This window comes from Mauremys reevesii, linkage group 12 (genome assembly GCF_016161935.1).
Source record: "Mauremys reevesii isolate NIE-2019 linkage group 12, ASM1616193v1, whole genome shotgun sequence".
NCBI classification, from domain to species: Eukaryota; Metazoa; Chordata; order Testudines; family Geoemydidae; genus Mauremys; species Mauremys reevesii.
This window is the reverse complement of record NC_052634.1, coordinates 30,014,345-30,032,697: the sequence shown is the minus strand read 5'-3', so window position 1 is coordinate 30,032,697 and position 18,353 is coordinate 30,014,345. Positions and strand designations below refer to the sequence as shown.

The following is an 18,353-nucleotide window of genomic DNA, read 5'->3' as shown; positions in this document are numbered from 1 at the left end:
GCCTTGTACGGCTCTACTGTTTTGTGTTTCAATTTTCAGTGGTGGCTGAGCTGGAGGGCAGGTCAGGCCCGAGGGGAATGGCAGGGTAACCATAAAGAATGCAACTGACTCTTCCGATATGGCCGTATTTTCTTTTTACCCCACTGGGTGCAGCACCGGGTATGGGATGGCGAATAGTGGGGGAAGGGGGATGCCCTCCCCCTCTAGTGTTCTTCTACCCACACCTTACACCCTACATGATTTTCAGTGGGTGGCTAGGTGGAAGGTGCTTGCAGGATGGCTTCATCCGTAACAGTGGCCACCCTCACAGCAGCGGCAACCACAGCAGCAAGGCCCCCCCACATTTGGCTCAGTCTGAACAGAGGTCAATGTACCACTGGGTGAGACAGGCCAATTTTAGGGAGCTTCCTCTGATGGTGAGCAACTGTCCCCAGAACTTACTGACAGGAGCTTTAAAGTATTTGCAAATGTGCACGGCCGGCATGTGCAGAGCAAAGGCTGCCCAGGAGCACTGTGTCAGGCTCTGGCACCGCTTGAGACAATGGACCATCTTCAGCCACCAGGCGACCCAGGATCTAACGCAGGAATGGGAAGAGGAAGCAAGTCAAGCTGAGCAAGGCAGGCAAAAATTCATCTCGCCTTCGTGGGCGCTCACAATGATACCCTTTTTGTGTGCCAGGGCTGACAAAAACCTCCCAGACAGAGAAGCAGCAGGCCAAAAAAGCCCTCTACACCAACATTCCACACAAAGATGAACTACAAGCCACCAGGAACAGTATCCCCGATAATGTCACGGCAAACCTGGTGGCTGAACTTTGTGACTTTGTCCTCACTCATAACAGATTTGGGGACAATGTATACCTTCAAGTCAGTGGCAGTGCTATGGGTACCCTCATGGCACCACAGTATGCCAACATTTTTATGGCTGACTTAGAACAATGCTTCCTCAGCTCTCATCCCCTAATGCCCCTACTCTACTTGCACTACACTGATGACATCTTCATCATCTGGACCCATGGAAAAGAAAACCCTTGAGGAATTCCACCATGAGTTCAACAATTTCCATCCCACCATCAACCTCAGCCTGGACCAGTCCACACAAGAAATCCACTTCCTGGACACTACAGTGCTAATAAGCGATGGTCATATAAACACCACCCTATACCGTAAACCTACTGACCATTATACTTACCTACATGCCTCTAGCTTTCACCAGAGCACACCACACAATCCATTGTCTATAGCCAAGCTCTAAGATACAACTGCATTTGCTCCAACCCTCAGACAGAGACAACACCTACAAGATCTCTATCAGCTGTTCTTACAACTACAATACCCACCTGCTGAAGTGAAAAAACAGATTGTCAGAGCCAGAAGAGTACCCAGAAATCACCTACTACAGGACAGGCCCAACAAAGAAAGTAACAGAACCCCACTAGCCGTCACCTTCAGCCCCCAACTGAAACCTCTCCAGTGCATCATCAGGGATCTACAACCTATCCCTCACTCTCACAGATCTTGGGAGACAGGCCAGTCCTTGCTTACAGACAGCCCCCCAACCTGAAGCAAATACTTACCAGCAACCACACAACAAAAAACACTAACCCAGGAACCTATCCTTGCAACAAAGCCCGTTGCCAACTCTGTCCACATATCTGTTCAGGGACACCATCATAGGACCTAATCACATCAGCCACACTATCAGAGGCTCATTCACCTGCACATCTACCAATGTGAGATATGCTATTATGTGCCAGTAATGCCCCCCTGCCATGTACATTGGCCAAACCAGACAGTCTATACGTAAAAGAATAAATGGACATAAATCACATGTCAAGAATTATAACATTCAAAACCAGTTGGAGAACACTTCAGTTTCTCTTGTCACTCATTTACAGACCTAAAAGTCGCAATATTACAACAAATAATCTTCAAACCCGACTCCACGAGAGACTGCTGAAGTGGAATTAATTTGCAAAGTGGACACCATTAAATTAGGCTTGAATAAAGACTGGGAGTGGATGGGTCATTACACAAAGTCAAAGTATTTCCCCATGTTTATTTGTCCCCCTACTGTTACTCACACCTTCCTGTCAACTGTTGCAAATGGGCCATCCAAATAATCACTACAAAAGGTTATTTTCTCCTGCTGATAATAGCTCACCTTAACTGCTCACTCTTGTTATAGTGTGTATAGCAACACCCATTTTTTCATGTTCTCTGTGTATATATCTTCCTGCTGCATTTTCCACTGCATGCATTTGATGAAGTGGGTTTTAGCCCACAAAAGCTTATGCTCAAATAAATTTGTAAGTCTCTAAGATGCCACAAGTACTCCTCTTTCTTTTTGCAGATAAATGAATGGAGGTTAAGTCCATGAATGGCTATTAGCCAGGATGGGTAAGGAATGGTGTCCCTAGTCTCTGTTTGTCAGAGGGTGGAGATGGATGGCAGGAGAGAGATCATTTGGTCATTATCTGTTAGGTTCAGTCCCTCTGGGGCACCTGGCATTGGCCACTGTTGGCAGATAGGATGCGGGGTTGGATGGCCATTTGGTCTGACCCAGTATGGCCATTCTTATGTTCTTATGAAGGGAGGGGGAGATGCCTATGACAGAGTTTCTGTAGTGTAGTGGTTAGCACGTTTGCCTAACACGCAAAAGGTCCCTGGTTCGAAACCAGGCAGAAACATGCGGGCTTGTTTTTCCCAGCTCCTACTGGCCTGTCCCTGCTGTTGTAGGAGCAGCAGTGGTTTCTATGCTCAAAAGGTCTGTTATAATTCCCCTGCTCCCACTTTTGTCTCCTGTCCCTCTCTGAATGCCTGTGAAGTGGCTTTCCCCCTCCTGCTCCCTCCTGGAATGCTGGTGGGATGAATGGGCTGGTTGAAGAGCAGAAGAGCTCCCAGGTAGACAAGGTGTCTGGGACGCTAATTAGGCAGCACTCACACACCCAGAGCATGGACACTGCCCAAGGTGGAGTGTAACCAACCAGATGAGGCCAAGTCATCTGTAGTCGCAGGCCATGAGGTGCAGGCCCTTAAAAGGGGAAGGGGCCATGTGCTCAGGAGAGCACTCACAAGCTTGTACCTCCAGTGAATACCCTTCGCCTGGACCGTCTGGCCAGTGGTTCTCTGCATTGTATTCCATTGTGCGTCAGGAAGATTTACCTTCATCACACCATCCATAGCTGCGCTGTGGGACACTTACCTTGCCAAATCCTGACATCCCCAGTGCTGTGCCTGTCCAGGGAGCGTGAGTATGCAAGTGTGAGTGTGACACCCCCCACTTCTTCTTTTGAGCTTAGCTGTCAGTATAATAAATGTGCTGCTTTCTGCCAAACTCTGGTGGGTCATTAGTCCTCCCTTCGCTGACTAGCTGGCCCAATTTTGGGTAACACCTGCGATAAACTCAACCCCTGCAGGGCAGAGGGTGGTGAAATGAGCTGAGAAAAAGCCTTGGCATCAGCAGGGGAAAGCTAGTGGATCTGGGCTGCTCACCTTTTGAAGCCTTGTGGCTTGGTCTCCTCTGCACTTGGAGGTTGGCCTATGGCGGCCGGCTCTTCCTGCTGGCCTCCTCTGTGTGACTTGCCAAAGGAGGGAGTGAGGCAGGAATGGGGCAAAAGAGGAAAGTCGAGCTGAGGAAGGCAGGGCAGAAGCTCAGCGCCTCAGTGCGGCTAAGTGGGGTTAGTAGAGCACCACCAGTTGTTCTGCAAAGCCTGGGGAGGTGCGGTTGGCTACTGGGAGGTAGAATCCTGTGCCTGCCTCTTGGCTTCCCAGGGATGGCTACTTGCAGCCCAGGAGAAGAAAGACGGTTCTGGGTGAAAGGAAGACAAACAAAGCTCTGTGAGGAAGTTTGGGTGCGTGGTGCGGGCTCTGCGCTGGGGGAGGGGCTTGGGGTAGAGGAGGGGTGCCTGGTACACACAACCCTCTGGCAGCAGCTCCTAGGTGGGCCGTGCCAGGGGGTCTCGGTGTGCCGCTGCCTGCAGGCGCTGCCCCCAGAGCTCCCAGTGGCCAATGGGGGCTGTGGAGTTGGTACTCGGGGCAGGGGCAGTGAATGGAGACACTCCCCCCGCCCCAGGGGATGCTGGGACATGCCAGACACTTCTGGGAGTGGCACAGAGGGACGGAGGCAGAGTGGGCAGGGAGCCACCTCAGTGCTGCTGGCACATCTCTGCACACCCACTGGGGGAGGGGAGCAGAGGGCCTCCATGTGCTGCCTGGGGTAGGGGCAGTGCACAGAGCTGCCTTCCCTCCCGGGTCTATTACAGGAGTGGGTGGGTGGGGTCTTTTGGCCTGCAAGGTGCAGCAGGTCGGTCTAGATGATCACACTGGTCCCTTCTGACCTTAAAGGCTCTGAGTCTAAAAGAGAGAGGGAAGTAAAGAATTTTTTTAAAATAAATAAAACAAACATTGTAATACCAGGATGACTCCAACAGCTCATTGTATAGTCCCGCCCCTTTCTTCCTCCACTGGGTGTTTAATGACCTGCAGCACATTGATTCTCTCATTCCCTTGGTAAACTGATACAATGTGACTGAAATTAAACCAATTCCCAGCAGAGAAAACATCACATCCTTGCATTGGCTGGGAATCAAACCCAGATTAACTGCTTGAAAGGCAGCTATGCACGCTACTATACCACCAATGCATTTAGCAAAAGTATTGCTTATGCTTGCCCAATGAGGCTAGACCCGCATTGAGGCGCTTTTCTGCCTGTTAAAATGTACTGGATTCTCATCACTAAAAAAAACCAACCTCCATCTTCACCTGCGTTTGAACCATCAGCCTTTCAATTAGCCACCAAAGTTGTTAATCACAGGGTATGTCTACACTATGGGATTATTCCAATTTTACATAAACTGTTTTTTGGAAAGATTGTATAAAGTCGAGTGCACACGGCCACACTAAGCACATTAATTCGGAGGTGTGCATCCATGTACTGAGGCTAGTGTCGATTTCCAGAGCGTTGCACTGTGGGTAGCTATCCCATAGCTATCCCATAGTTCCCACAGTCTCCCCCGCCCATTGGAATTCCGGGTTGAGATCCGAATGACTGATGGGGCAAAAACAGTGTCGTGGGTGATTCTTGGTAAATGTCGTCACTCAATCCTCCCTCCGTGAAAGAAACAGCAGACAATCATTTCGTGCCCTTTTCCCTGGATTGACCGGGCAGACGACATAGCACGGCAGCCATGGAGCCCGTTCAGCCTTTTTTCACTGTCACCATATGTCTACTGGATGGTGCTGACAGACGCGGTACTGCAGCGCTACACAGCAGCATCCCCTTGCCTTTTGCAAGTTAGCAAAGATAGTTACTAGCCATACCGTCCCATCTGCTGCTTTGCAAGTTGACAATGACAGTGACCAGTCATAATGTACTGTCTGCTGCGGTCATGGGTGCTCCTGGCCGGCCTCGGTGAGGTCGGCCGGGGACGCATGGGCAAAAATGGGAATGACTCCCCCGGTCATTCCCTTCTTTACGTTTTGTCTAAAGGGAGAGTCAGTCCTGTCTAGACTATCAGGCAAGCCTGCTAAAGAACCAGAGAGGCAAACAGCCGCTCCGGGTCACAACCCCAGACACCCCACAGAAATGATGGGCTGCATGCCATTCTAGGGGGTGCCCCTGCAACAACCACACCCATTGCTTCCCTCCTCACCCACCCCTCCTGGGCTACCGTGGCAGTTATCCCCCCATTTGTGTGATGAAGTAATAAAGAATGCAGGAATTTGAAACAACACTGACTTTATTGCCTCTGCAAGTAGAGCTCAAAGGCAGGAGGGGAGGGCAGCCTCCAGCTGCTATGATATTCCAGGCAGGACTGAATCTCCATTATACAAAGCTCAAAGAAGAGAATGACCTGGGAGTCATTCACATTTTTGCCCAGGCGCCCCTGGGCGACCTCACCAAGGCCAGCCAGGAGCACTCACGGGACGACGATGATGCATACCAGTCCTACTGTACCGTCTGCCATCTGGAAGGGAAGGGAAGGGAAGGGGATGCTGCTGTGTAGTGCTGCAGCACAACATGTGCCAGCAGCATCCAGTAGACATACGGTGACATTGAAAAAAGGTGAGAAATGATTTTTTTCCCTTTGCTTTCACGGGGGAGGGGGGGCAACAACATATACCCTGAACCACCCGTGACAATGTTTTTGACCCTTCAGGCTTTGGGAACTCAGCCAAGAATTCAAATGGTTTTTGGAGAGTGAGGGAACTGTGGGATAGCTACAGTCATCAGCCGCCCCTCCCTCCGTGAGCGTCCATTTCATTCTTTGGCTTTCTGGTACGCTTGTCTCAGCTCCTTAAGTTTCAGCACTGTGTTGAGTCCCTGTTGTGGCCTCTGTCCATCATAGCCTGGGAGATTTTTTTCAAATGTTTTGGCATTTCGTCTTTTGGAACGGAGTTCTGATAGAACAGATTCATCTCCCCATACAAAGATCAGCTTCAGTATCTCCCCTACAGTCAATGCTGGAGCTCTTTTTTGATTCTGGGACTGCATGGTCACCTGTGTTGATCGGCGTTCCACGCTGGGCAAACAGGAAATGAAATTCAAAAGTTCATGGGGCTTTTTCTGTTTACCTGGCCAGTGCATCCGAGTTCAGATTGCTGTCCAGAGCGGTCACAATGGTGCACTGTGGGATAGCACCCGGAGGCCAATACTGTCGAATTGTGGCCACATTAACCCTAATCCGACATGGCAATGCCGATTTCAGCGCTACTCCCCTCATCGGGGAGGAGTACAGATACAGGTATTAAGAGACCTTTATATCGATATAAAGGGCTTCGTTGTGTGGATGGGTGCAGGGTTAATGCGATTTAATGCTGCTAAATTCGATATAAACTCGTAGTGTTGACCAGGCCAGAGAGAGCAGCAGGTTTCCCATATTGTTTCCCGCTCTTGTTTTCTTGACTAGTTTCTCCTCTGCACCAACTTGCTGTTTTTCTTTGTGAGCCTGGCTAGCTCAGTGGCAGAGCATCAAACTTTTAATCTGAGGGTCCAGGGTTCAAGTCCCTGGTCAGGTGATAAACTACTCCCCAAGATCTTACACTGTCTTGCTGGAGTCCTCTTTGATGTTACTTTTTCTCTTCAGGATTTTCCCTTTCCTCAGAAGGGCCTTTTTGTGTGTGGTTTGAAGGGGCAACTTCCTGACAGCCCCTCTGTCCTTGCAGCCTGGAGGAATAAAGGCCTCTGGGCATAGAGCATGTTCCTCCCCTGCGCGCGCGCACACACACACACACACACACACAAACAAACAGAATATCCCTAAGGAATTAGAATCACCTGCTGCCTTCCCCAGTCCTGCTGGATCCCCAAATGAAGATGCTCTTCAGCCTAAACCCATGTCCCCTCTTTTCCCAGTGCCCCTCAGACCCAACCCTCAGTCCCTCCTATGCTCACTGCTCCTCACTCCCAACCAGAGCCTGCTCCTCTTCACCCTTCTCCTCTGTCCCAACCCACAGGCCCCTTCTCCTCACGCTGCTCCTCAATCCCAACCCACGGCTCCCTCCTTCCCTCCAGCAGCAGGTGCTTCAGACCCCCTCAGGAAGATTTTCTTGCAAGGTTTCATGTATGAGTCTGCATGTGGATTTTACAATATATTGGAAATAGGTTGGGTTGCTTGCCAAAATGATCACTTGTGGCTCGTGTTGGATTCCCAGTCTCCATGTGATAGGGGCAGGAGAAATAAAGGGTTGTTATCCTTGTTGTGTGAATCGAGGGCAGCACAACTGTGCTTGGCAGACCCCAATAGCACTTGATAGGCAGGGGACATAGTGACTACGGTGCCTTCTTATTTTCCCCTTTTTCCACCCAGGATGGCAGGTGAACTCTACAGAAGCACCTCTGGGCTTGCACTGACTAAGGACAACAGCTGTGAGTGGGGTGCAGAGAGGGGATGGCTCATGTTAAAGGACTTTTGGTTGCTGGACTTGCGAACTGTCGGGAGAAAGACACTGCCCAGCTTATTTGGGGGGTGGGTCTTTCCCTCGTGGTTTATGTTTATGTGTTGGGGCTGCTGACATGACTTCTACTAACACTGAGCTTACATTGCAGTGTAGACATATCCTGAGAGGGCATCTAGACTGTGACAAAATCCCGCTGGCCTGGATGGTCTGTTTTGGGCTCCTGGGGCTCAGGTTGTGGAGCTAAAAACTGCAGCGTAGACATCTGGGCTCAGACTGGAGCCCAGGCTCGGAGACCCTCACCCCTCGTGGGGTCTCGGAGGCTGGGCTGAAGCCCAAATGTCTACACTGTAATTTTATAACCCTGCAGCACAAGCCTCACAAGCCTGAATCAACTGACCCAGGGTTTGAGAATAGTGACTTGGGTGTGTTAATGGCAGTGTAGACATAATGCTGGGCTATGTCCACACTGCAATGAAACACCCAGCACTGTCCCATGCCAGTGCAGGCTCCCAGGCTAGGGCCGTGGGGTGGTAAATTTGCAGCGTAGACATCTCGTCTCAGGCTCAATACCGGGCTCTGTGAGCCCTCAAGGTTGGGAGGGAGTTTAGCAAGCAAACAAGGTAAAATGGCAGTGGAGTATTACCCTGGACTCAATGGCATTTCTCCATTGGTCTGTCTGCTTTGGGGCAAGGACAATAACATGTCCTGCTGCATTCGTTATTTCAAAGGGCAGTTTAGGATTTTCATTCTCACACACAGTGCACAAAGCAGGACTCAACCCTCGGTGCAAACTAAATGAGCTGCCCACAGGTTCTGGCAGCCACCATGAGCCATTCAGCATGAGAGCCCAGACCTGCCCCTGTCCCAGAGGAAGCAGGATCATCTGTGACAGGCTGGAACACTGACCTATCAGCTCTTAACTCCCAAACTTTCAGTAAGTCTGTTATCAGTGCCTGTGAGTATATTTTAAACAACTATACTGGGCTGGACCAAAGAGCTCTGTGTTTTGTCCTCCCACACTAGCCAATACCACGTTGCCCAAGAGTTAGTCAACAAGGCACCACTGAGAATTGAACCCAGAATTTTCTGTTTATAAGACAGGTGCTTTAACCAGCTAAGCCATGGTGCCTGCCTGTATCAACAATACAGTGTCTGCCCACACCTGACTCCCTGCCATCTCCACTGGGGCCTGAAAAGCTTTGCTTGTGTTTGGATTCTGCAAAGCAAAGGAGCAGGTGAGGTTTTCCTTGCAAGCTGTGTGTGTGTTTGTGCGTGTGAATCTTTGGCCAGGTCTGCACTACAAGGTTACTTCAGCATCATTATATTGCTCAGGTGTGTGAAAAACACACAACGCTCCCTCGGTCAGCAGTTTTTGGCTGGTGCACACACTGCAATGCCACGTCTGGCCACAAAATTGCCCTGTTTTGGTGACAAAATAAAACCACCTCGACGAGAGGCCTAGTGCTTTTTGCAGCAAACTTAAAGTGACAAATTGTCAGTGTAAATGCTGCTGGTCATTATATCACCATAACTGGCCTCCACCAGTATCCCACCATGCCTGCCGTGAACTCACCTGCCCTGCATTCCTGCTACAGAGTCTGGGCCCCTCCCCTTTCATAGCTCCAGAAAGTTCTGACAGCTGAGCCACTGTCTATACCGGGATTAGCTTGATAGAACTGCATTGCCAGCCTAAGTCATGTAATTACACCAACCTAATTTTGTAGTGTAGACCTGTCCAAAGAATCACACACACACCTTGGGAGCAAAACTTCATCTGCTTCACAGAATCCAAACACGAACAACACTTCTCAGGGCCCAGTGGGGACTGGCAGAGAGTCAGGTGTGGGCCATCTTTATCCCAGGAGAGATGGACTCTAAGGGTACTTCTCCATTGCAATGGAAGCCCAGGTGTGGCATGCTGTGCTCAGAGCAGCACCTGGAAGCCCCATATTCACCACTCTCATATAATGATGACATGGTTTGTACAAAGTCTGCCTTGTGACGTATCATTTCAAAAGTCTTGATCTGTTGAACATTAACATCGGGTTGGATTGTGTGTGCTCGCATTGGTTGGGACGTTATGAACTTTTTCTCTGTGTGTGTTACTGAAATATGTTATGAGGTTGAGAAATGCCCCCCACCAGCCATTCAGGTGTGACAAGGGAGGAGCCAGACTCGCTGCTGGCCCACTGAGGGGATCCACACTCCCAAGGACTAGCCCAGGAACCGTGTACAATGCAGACTTCTCCGAGATAGCACAGCGACAGTGGACACTGCTTGACTCACATGGTAACAAAGGAGCTTCCTAGCAAATTGGAAGAAGCTATGAAAGAGGGGAAGAGACATCATGACCTGGCCTCTCTCTCCCACAACTCAGCAGCTGGAAACACACCTGGAGGACAAAGACTGACCTGAACTGACTCAGAAATCAGAAGAGAATAATAACAATAATACTTGCAAACCAAAGTCCCCAAACAGACTAGTATTGGTTTTTCAGCAGAAAATTTTCAGTTTGAGGAATTTTGTTTTCTCAGTCAGACTGTGCCAAGGGAAGCAGGGAGAAAATGTGTGAGTTGCCTCCTTCAGAACAGCTTGGCCTAGACACTAGCTCTGGTTCACTGCTCTGGCCTTGCTCGGGTTGAGGGTATTTTCATAATTTGGGCAGGTCCCAGGGTGTTTGGGGGAGAAGATGAGGATGTTCCCTTTTGAGATAAAAACTAGGAAATACAGGACTAGAGAATTTCTTTTTTTAAGAAATCTGGGATTTAGACATTTTATTTAAAGCAAGGGAGTTCTGAGTTTCTGAGAAGGTTTTTGTTTGCAAGAAGAAACATTGTTTGATCTGTCATTGTACCAAAGGGGGAGATGGTTTACTACAAAGGAGGGGTGAAAACTAAATGCATCTGATGAGGATGGGATTCGAACCCATGCGTGCAAAGAACAATAGATTAGCAGTCCATCACCATAACCACTCGGCCACCTCATCTGAGTTGTTAGAAAAGGGACAGGAGGAGAAATCTAAGGCCAGCAGAGCTAGGGACAATAAGGAGTTTTTAAATACTAAGCGGAAGCAGGGGCTGAATGAGATCCTCCCTCACATCTAGTGAGGAGCTGGGGGAAAGACTTCAGGAACAGACCGTGTTTGCACAGACACACCTACTCTGCCTAGCTATGCAGCATGATGGAGCCACTTTCCCAAAATGACCAGTTTTGGCTGGTGGTGGGTTACAAATCACTTTAGCATTGAGTGGAATGAAAAGTTATTATCCTTCCTGTATGAGTGAGGGGCAGCAGAACATACCTAGTCCGTCCTGATGGAGGGCTGGGTGGGTGAGGAATAGCTTTTATTGGACTGCATAGAAGCCATTGAGAACATCATCCTAAACCAGGGGTCCCCAAACATTTCACTCTGTGCCCTCTTATCCATGGCTGTGGACACTCGGAAACCACAATCGGAAACCGAGGCTGGGAGTGGGGCTGTTGCTTGCTGGGGAGAGGGGTGCAGACAGGGGTAAGGGGGTCGAGGCTGAGCTGGGAGCCAGAGCCCCAGGCTGAGGGTGGGGTTGGAGAAGAGCTGGGGCAGAGTGGGGCTCAGTGCTGCTCCCTCCATGGGGGCTGGCTCAGACCCTGAGGTGCCCCTATGAATGTTCCTCTGTGTCCCCCTAGGAGTCATGCCCCACATTTTGGGAACCACTGAACCCTTCTCACTAAGCAGGGGCTAGTGATGCCAAAGCCCAGGGAAAGGGAGAACAAGTGCAGGGCCCCCAGCACTGGAACCATGTGAAGGGGCTGCAGGAGAGGGGCAATGGCTGGTGGCCCAGGGAGTTAAGGGCAAAGGGGGCACAGCAGGGGCAGGAGTTAGGGGTGAAGGAGGTGCAAGGGCTGGGAGTGCAGGAGCTAGCGGTAAAGGGGGAGTGGGGATCATCCAGGGGCAATGGGGAAGTGCCAAAGTACAAGCTTTGCCCAGGGCACCATTTTCCCTAATGCTGGTCTGAGCAAACAATTGGAACTGACCCTTCAGTGAGACCAGAATCATAGTGTAGAAAAGCCCTTTTGTTAAGTGGCTGTGGCTGAGGGCTTAGGGAGATGGGTTAAAAAACAACAAGCATCTCTCTGTGGAGGTTTGATTCTTGCCTGCTGGGCAAGGCTGGTGTGTGGTGTCTCCATGGCTGCACTTCCAGTGTCTAATCACCCACGGTGTCACAGGCAGCCAAGTCTAGACATATTCAGAGGCTCTATGCCAGGGTTTCTCAAACTTCCTTTCACTGCAACCCCCTTCAGCTAAAAAAAAAAAAAACTTACTATATGGCCATGGAAAGAGGGACCAAGCCCCTCCACACCAGGCAGGGGCAGGGGGGAGCCAAAGCCTGAGCCCTGCCCCAGTTAAGGGAGGGCAAAACCAAAGCTTGAGGGATTCAGCCCTGGGTGGTGGGGCTCAGACTTTTGGCTTCAGCCTCAGGCACCAACAAGTCTAATGCCAGCCCTGGCAACCCCATTAAAACAGGGTTATGACCCACTTTGGGGTCCTGACCCACAGCTTGAGAACCACTGCTCTATGCTGAGGGGAGAGAGTTTTCCTGTAGGTGTAGTTAATCCACTTCCCCAAGAGGTGGCAGCTATGTCAGTGGGAGAAGCTATATCGGTGGGTGCGCAAGCTGTGGTGTTTACCACATTTAAGAAGTTTAATCAAACCCCATTTTTAAAACCACCTGTGGTCTGGGAATGGCAACGGAGCTCAATGAAGCAGGGTCTGTCCTTCAAAGTCCTGGAGATCACAATTCTATACTCCTGTTGTCATGGGGGTATAGCTTAGTGGTAGAGTGCTTAACTGCAGCTCAAGTGGTCCTTCGTTCAAACTCCTGTGTTCTCTTATAACCTTCTTTCTTTTTTTTAAAAAAAGGAAAACATTTATTTTTCCATTCTCCATTCTGTTCAGGAGCTCCACTATACGGGGGTGCTTGATATGAATGTAAACACTCAACATTTCGCTGTCCAAATGCATAAAAACCTAGCGAAGCTGTCCATCAGCTGAAATCCGTTCCAATCCTCTAAGTGTCTAGTTTATGTTTTCATCAATTAAACAAAGGTATCATACGAATGTACATTTGCAGATCCTTCTTCTCCAGGAGCTGTGCTGTGCAGAAGAACAAGAGCCACATCCAGCTGCAGTTCAGGAATCTGATGACCAAAGAGCCAATAAATGTTCTGAGGGCTGGAGAAAATTGCCTTCTAGTGAGCTATTGAACGAGCTCAACCTGTTTAGCTTATCAAAAGAAGATTGAAAGGTGACTTCATTGAAGTGTTGAAGGGCCTTAATGGAGAGAAGAGATTGGGTATAAAAGGGCTCTTTAATCAAGCAGAGAAAGGCATAACAAGACCCAATCGCTGGAAGGTGAAAAGAGACAAATTCATATTACAAATAAGACACAAATATTCAACAGCGAGGATGATTCACCACAGGAACAAGCTACCAAGGAAAGTGGTGGATTTGCCATCTCCTGATGTCATTTAATGAAGACTAGATGGTTTTCTGGAATGTGTTTGCCCCAAAAGTAGCTCTTGTGTCATTCAGGAGGCCTGTGATATGCAGGGGGTCAGATTAGATGCTCTAATGGTCTCTTCTGGTCATAAAGTCGACCAATTTCTGAAAAACTGAGTGTAGCATTGGGAGCAGCGTCTGATGTTTTCCTGTCTAGCCGGCTTGCTGCCTAGAACGAACGCTCCTTGAGTGGGGTGATCCACAGGGAGTAGCTCAAACCTCCAAAGTGCCTGGCCAGGGGCAGGACATTAGCCCAGCAAGGGAGGGGTGTGGCAGTGACATCACAAAGGCCTTTTGCAGGACCTCAGACTATTGGTCAAAGGTGGTGGGGAGGTGGTGACCTCACAGAGAGATGCTGACATCAGCCAGGCAGGAGAGGGGCGAGGGGCCAGGGAAACCTCAGAGGCCCCTGTGGCTTTGCTTCAGCAAGTCTCCTTCTCCAGGTCTCTCTTTGAGGACTGAGAGAGTATTCGGGTTCAGGTACGTGAGCGCCAGGAGGAACCTCTTTCAAGTTTTCTCCTTCCCTTTTAGTGATTTTACTAGAAAACAGCCGTCCCTGTTTAGAAGGTAAGAGCCTCCTCGAGGTTTGAAACCTGTTCAGTCTGATCCATCTGGTGACAGTTGAATTCTAGGCATGGAAAACACGACCTTAAGGAGGCAGAATTTTATTCCGTACCTGGGATTTTGTCCCTTAAAATCACTGGGGACATTAGGGTTTGTTCTTTTTGTTTCACCTTTTCCTCCATCCATCCCTCCCTCCTTTCTCTTCGTCTCTTGCTTATTTTGTCCTTTCTCCTGTTCCCCTCCCAAAACCAGGAGCAGTGTCGGGGTGTGTTTGGGGCGGGGGCAGAGAGGGGATGGGCGGCACTGGGGAGGGGGAGCTCGGGGGTGTTGGAGCAGGGGCAGAAGAGGGGGATGGGCAGCATTGGGGGAGCTCGGGGGCAGGGCCGTCCTTCGGATTTATGGTGCCCTAGGCGAGATTATTAAACTGGTGCCCCTGTGCCTGATCTGCTCTTAGCAACACAAATATAAGCATACAGTATTGGAAAACTTGCCACATTCACGTTATTAAAACCAATTTAACTTAATGAAGCACACTGTAATGCTGATGCACTAGCACTAAGAAGTAGCACTATAGAAAAAATTCTGATTTGACAGAATGATGCAAATAATATAATTTTTTTAATTTGTCAAAATTTTCTTGGAAATTTATATGAAGAGTTATTGAAACAAAGATTTGTTTTTAATTAAAAGCAATCTTTCTGGCTTTTTTGGCTGCAAACTCAGTTTAATAAGCTTGGTTTCCAAACAGTGGGAAAATATAACCCTAGTTTTACTGCTAGGTAAAGCACAAAGTGACCAAAATGAAGTCAGCACAGAATCATCTCATCTAGATTAAGGTAGCACAGAAATGTTACAGAAGTCCTATTGTGCCTTATTTTTGTTTGGAAAGACATTAGCAATAGCAGCACATTCACATGATAAAATACATGATAAATCACTGCCTCTAAAGTTCCATCAAAAACTGACATTTTCACAGCTCTAGCATGATCTGCTGTACAGATTCTTCACAAGGAAGTGTCCCTGGCCTTTTAAACTCATATTAACTATGTATTTACTTTATGAAAGTTGGACAAAACATTGTGAAAACGTAAAACATTGGCTGCCCAACTTCTGGGCTGGCAAAAGCTATACTGACTCACAGGATAAAAAAAGCAGGAGAATCTTAGTACAACATATGGTCAGTCTATACCAGGGGTCGGCAACCTTTCAGAAGTGGTGTGCCAAGTTCACTGTAATTTAAGGTTTCTCGTGCCAGTAATACATTTTAACGTTTGTAGAAGGTCTCTCTCTCTATGTGTATATTATATAAATAAACTATTGTTATTATCTGAGGTCCTACTCAGGCCACTGCCAGCTGAGTAAATGGAACCCCAGACCGGGTGCGGGCTGAGCGGGGCTGGTGGCTGGAACCCTAGACAAGGATCCCAGGCCCTGCTCAGCCCGCTGCTGGTCTGGGGTTCTGACCACCAACTCCTGCCAGCCAGGATCCCGGCCGCCAACCCCCCTCAGCCCGCTACCAACCTGGGGTTCTGCTCACCCAGGCTGGCAGGAGGCAGAGTGGGGCCGGCGGCTGGGCTCCTGACTGGCAAGGGGCCGGCAGCCGGAACCCCGGAGTACCAGTAGGCTGAGTGCTGCCGGCACCCCAGACTGGCAGCAGACTGAGCCACTCAACCCCACCGGCCCTGCTCAGCCCGCCACCAGCCCACTCAGCCCGCTGCCGGCTGAATGAATGGAACCCCAGGCTGACAGCAGGTTGAGTGGTTCAGCCGGCCTGCTCAGCCCGCTGCCAGCCTGGGGTTCCTTGGGGGGTCCCCAGGCCAGCAGCGGGTGCTGAGTGGGGCCGGTGGCCAGTATCCCAGCTGGCAATAGTGCAGCAGAGAGGGGGATGGGCGGCACTGGGGAGGGGAGCTCGGGGGTTGGGGGCGGGGCAGAGAGGGGATGGGCGGCATTGGGGAGGAGGAGCTCGGGGGTGTTGGGGCGGGGTCAGAGAGGGGATGGGCGGCATTGGGGAGGGAGCTCGGGGGTTGGGGCGGGGCAGAGAGGGGATGGGCGGCATTGGGGAGGGGAGCTCGGGGGTTGGGGACGGGGCAGAGAGGGGATGGGCGGCACTGGGGAGGGGAGCTCGGAGGGGTTGGGGCGGGGCAGAGAGGGGATGGGCGGCAGTGGGGAGGGAGCTCTGGGGTGGGGCAGAGAGGGGATGGGCGGCATTGGGGAGGAGGAGCCTGGGGGTGTTGGGGCGGGGTCAGAGAGGGGATGGGCGGCATTGGGGGAGGGGAGCTCAGGGGGTTGGGGCGGGGCAGAGAGGGGATGGGCGGCATTGGGGAGGGGAGCTCTGGGGGTTGGGGACGGGGCAGAGAGGGGATGGGCGGCACTGGGGAGGAGCTCGGAGGGGTTGGGGGCGGGCAGAGAGGGGATGGGCGGCAGTGGGGAGGGAATCTTGGGGTGGGGCAGAGAGGGGAGGGGCGGCACTGGGGAGGGGAGCTCGGCGGGGTTGGGGCGGGGCAGAGAGGGGATGGGCGGCCCTGGGGAGGGGAGCTCGGGGTTGGGGCGGGGAGGAGGGGATGGGCGGCAGTGGGGCGCTCGGGGTTGGGGCGGGGCAGAGAGGGGATGGGCGGCAGTGGGGAGGGGAGCTTGGGGTTGGGGGCGGGGCAGAGAGGGGAGGGTGGCACTGGGGGTGGGGATCTCGGGGGTTGGGGGCGGGGCAGAGAGGGGATGGGCGGCAGTGGGGAGGGGAGCTGGGGGTGTTGGGGTGGGGGCAGGGAGGGGATGGCCGGCACTGGGGAGGGGAGCCTGGGGTTGGGGCGGGGCAGAGAGGGGAGGGGCGGCACTGGGGTGGGGATCTCAGGGGTTGGGGCGGGGCAGAGAGGGGAGGGGCGGCACTGGGGATGGGGAGCTCAGGGGTTGGGGGCGGGGCAGGGAGGGGAGGGGCGGCAGTGGGGAGGGGAGCTCGGGGATGTTGGGGGCGGGGGCAGAAGAGGGGATGGGCGGCACTGGGGAGGGGGAGCTCGGGGTTGGGGGCGGGGAGGAGGGGAGGGGCGGCACTGGGGAGGGGGAGCTCAGGGGTTGGGGGCGGGGCAGAGAGGGGAGGGGCGGCAGTGGGGAGGGGAGCTCGGGGTTGGGGGCGGGGAGGAGGGGAGGGGCGGCACTGGGGAGGGGAGCTCAGGGGGTTGGGGCGGGGCAGAGAGGGGAGGGGCGGCAGTGGGGAGGGGAGCTCGGGGGGGGTTGGGCTGCTCAGGAGCCGCCTCGCGAACGCTTCAAGGCCACGTGACGCCCTCTCGGAAACTCCGCCTCTCCCGAGACAGCCAATAGGAAGAGGAGGCAGAGCCCTGACCAATGGGAGCGCGAGAAGAAACCTTCCCCCCCCCGCCCAGTTCCAGTGTGAGGTTGGGGGCTGCAGTGACCAGAGCCCCCAGCAGGGTGCAGCGGGGGGGGGGCTGCAGTGACCAGAGCCCCCAGCAGGGTGCATCGGGGGGGGGGCTGCAGTGACCAGAGCCCCCAGCAGGGTGCGTCGGGGGGGGCTGCAGTGACCAGAGCCCCAGCAGGGTGCATCGGGGCTGCAGTGACCAGAGCCCCCAGCAGGGTGCATCGGGGGCTGCAGTGACCAGAGCCCCAGCAGGGTGCATGGGGGAACTGCAGTGACCAGACCCCCAGCAGTGTGCATCTGGGGGGGGGCTGCAGTGACCAGAGCCCCCAGCAGGGTACAGCGGGGGGGGGCTGCAGTGACCAGAGCCCCCAGCAGTGTGCATCGGGGGGGGCTGCAGTGACCAGAGCCCCCAGCAGGGTGCATGGGGGGGGGCTGCAGTGACCAGAGCCCCCAGCAGTGTGCAGCGGGGGCTGCAGTGACCAGAGCCCCAGCAGTGTGCAGCGGGGGCTGCAGTGACCAGAGCCCCAGCAGTGTGCAGCGGGGGAGGCTGCAGTGACCAGAGCCCCAGCAGGGTGCATCGGGGGCTGCAGTGACCAGAGCCCCCAGCAGGGTGCATGGGGCTGCAGTGACCAGAGACCCCAGCAGTGTGCATCGGGGCTGCAGTGACCAGAGCCCCAGCAGGGTGCATCGGGGGCTGCAGTGACCAGAGCCCCCAGCAGTGTGCATCGGGGCTGCAGTGACTAGACCCCAGCAGGGTGCAGCGGGGGCTGCAGTGACTAGACCCCCCAGCAGGGTGCAGGGGGGGGGGCTGCAGTGACTAGACCCCCCAGCAGGGTGCATCGGGGGTATGCAGTGACCAGAGCCCCCAGCAGTGTGCGCCGGGGTGGCTGCACTGACCAGACCCCAGCAGGGTGCAGCGGGGGGGGGGGGCTGCAGTGACCAGAGCCCCCAGCAGGGGGGCTGCCGGCCGGGGGGTTCCCTGCA

General features: G+C 52.8%; 1 protein-coding gene and 3 non-coding genes across 4 annotated transcripts in view; 1 reads left to right on the top strand and 3 right to left on the bottom strand.

Annotated features, from left to right (window-relative positions):
* The window catches only part of LOC120375640 (zinc finger protein 850-like), a gene marked incomplete at its 3' end in the record, with an annotated part of 811,498 nt that overhangs the window by 752,574 nt on the left and 40,571 nt on the right, over window positions 1–18,353 (bottom strand). The gene's annotated exons all lie outside the window — the stretch shown is intronic.
* TRNAV-AAC lies at window positions 2,618–2,690 on the top strand. The gene has a single exon. It is a non-coding gene; the product is annotated as a tRNA-Val (tRNA).
* TRNAI-UAU lies at window positions 8,958–9,031 on the bottom strand. The gene has a single exon. It is a non-coding gene; the product is annotated as a tRNA-Ile (tRNA).
* Window positions 10,807–10,888, bottom strand: TRNAS-GCU. Its single transcript has one exon. It is a non-coding gene; the product is annotated as a tRNA-Ser (tRNA).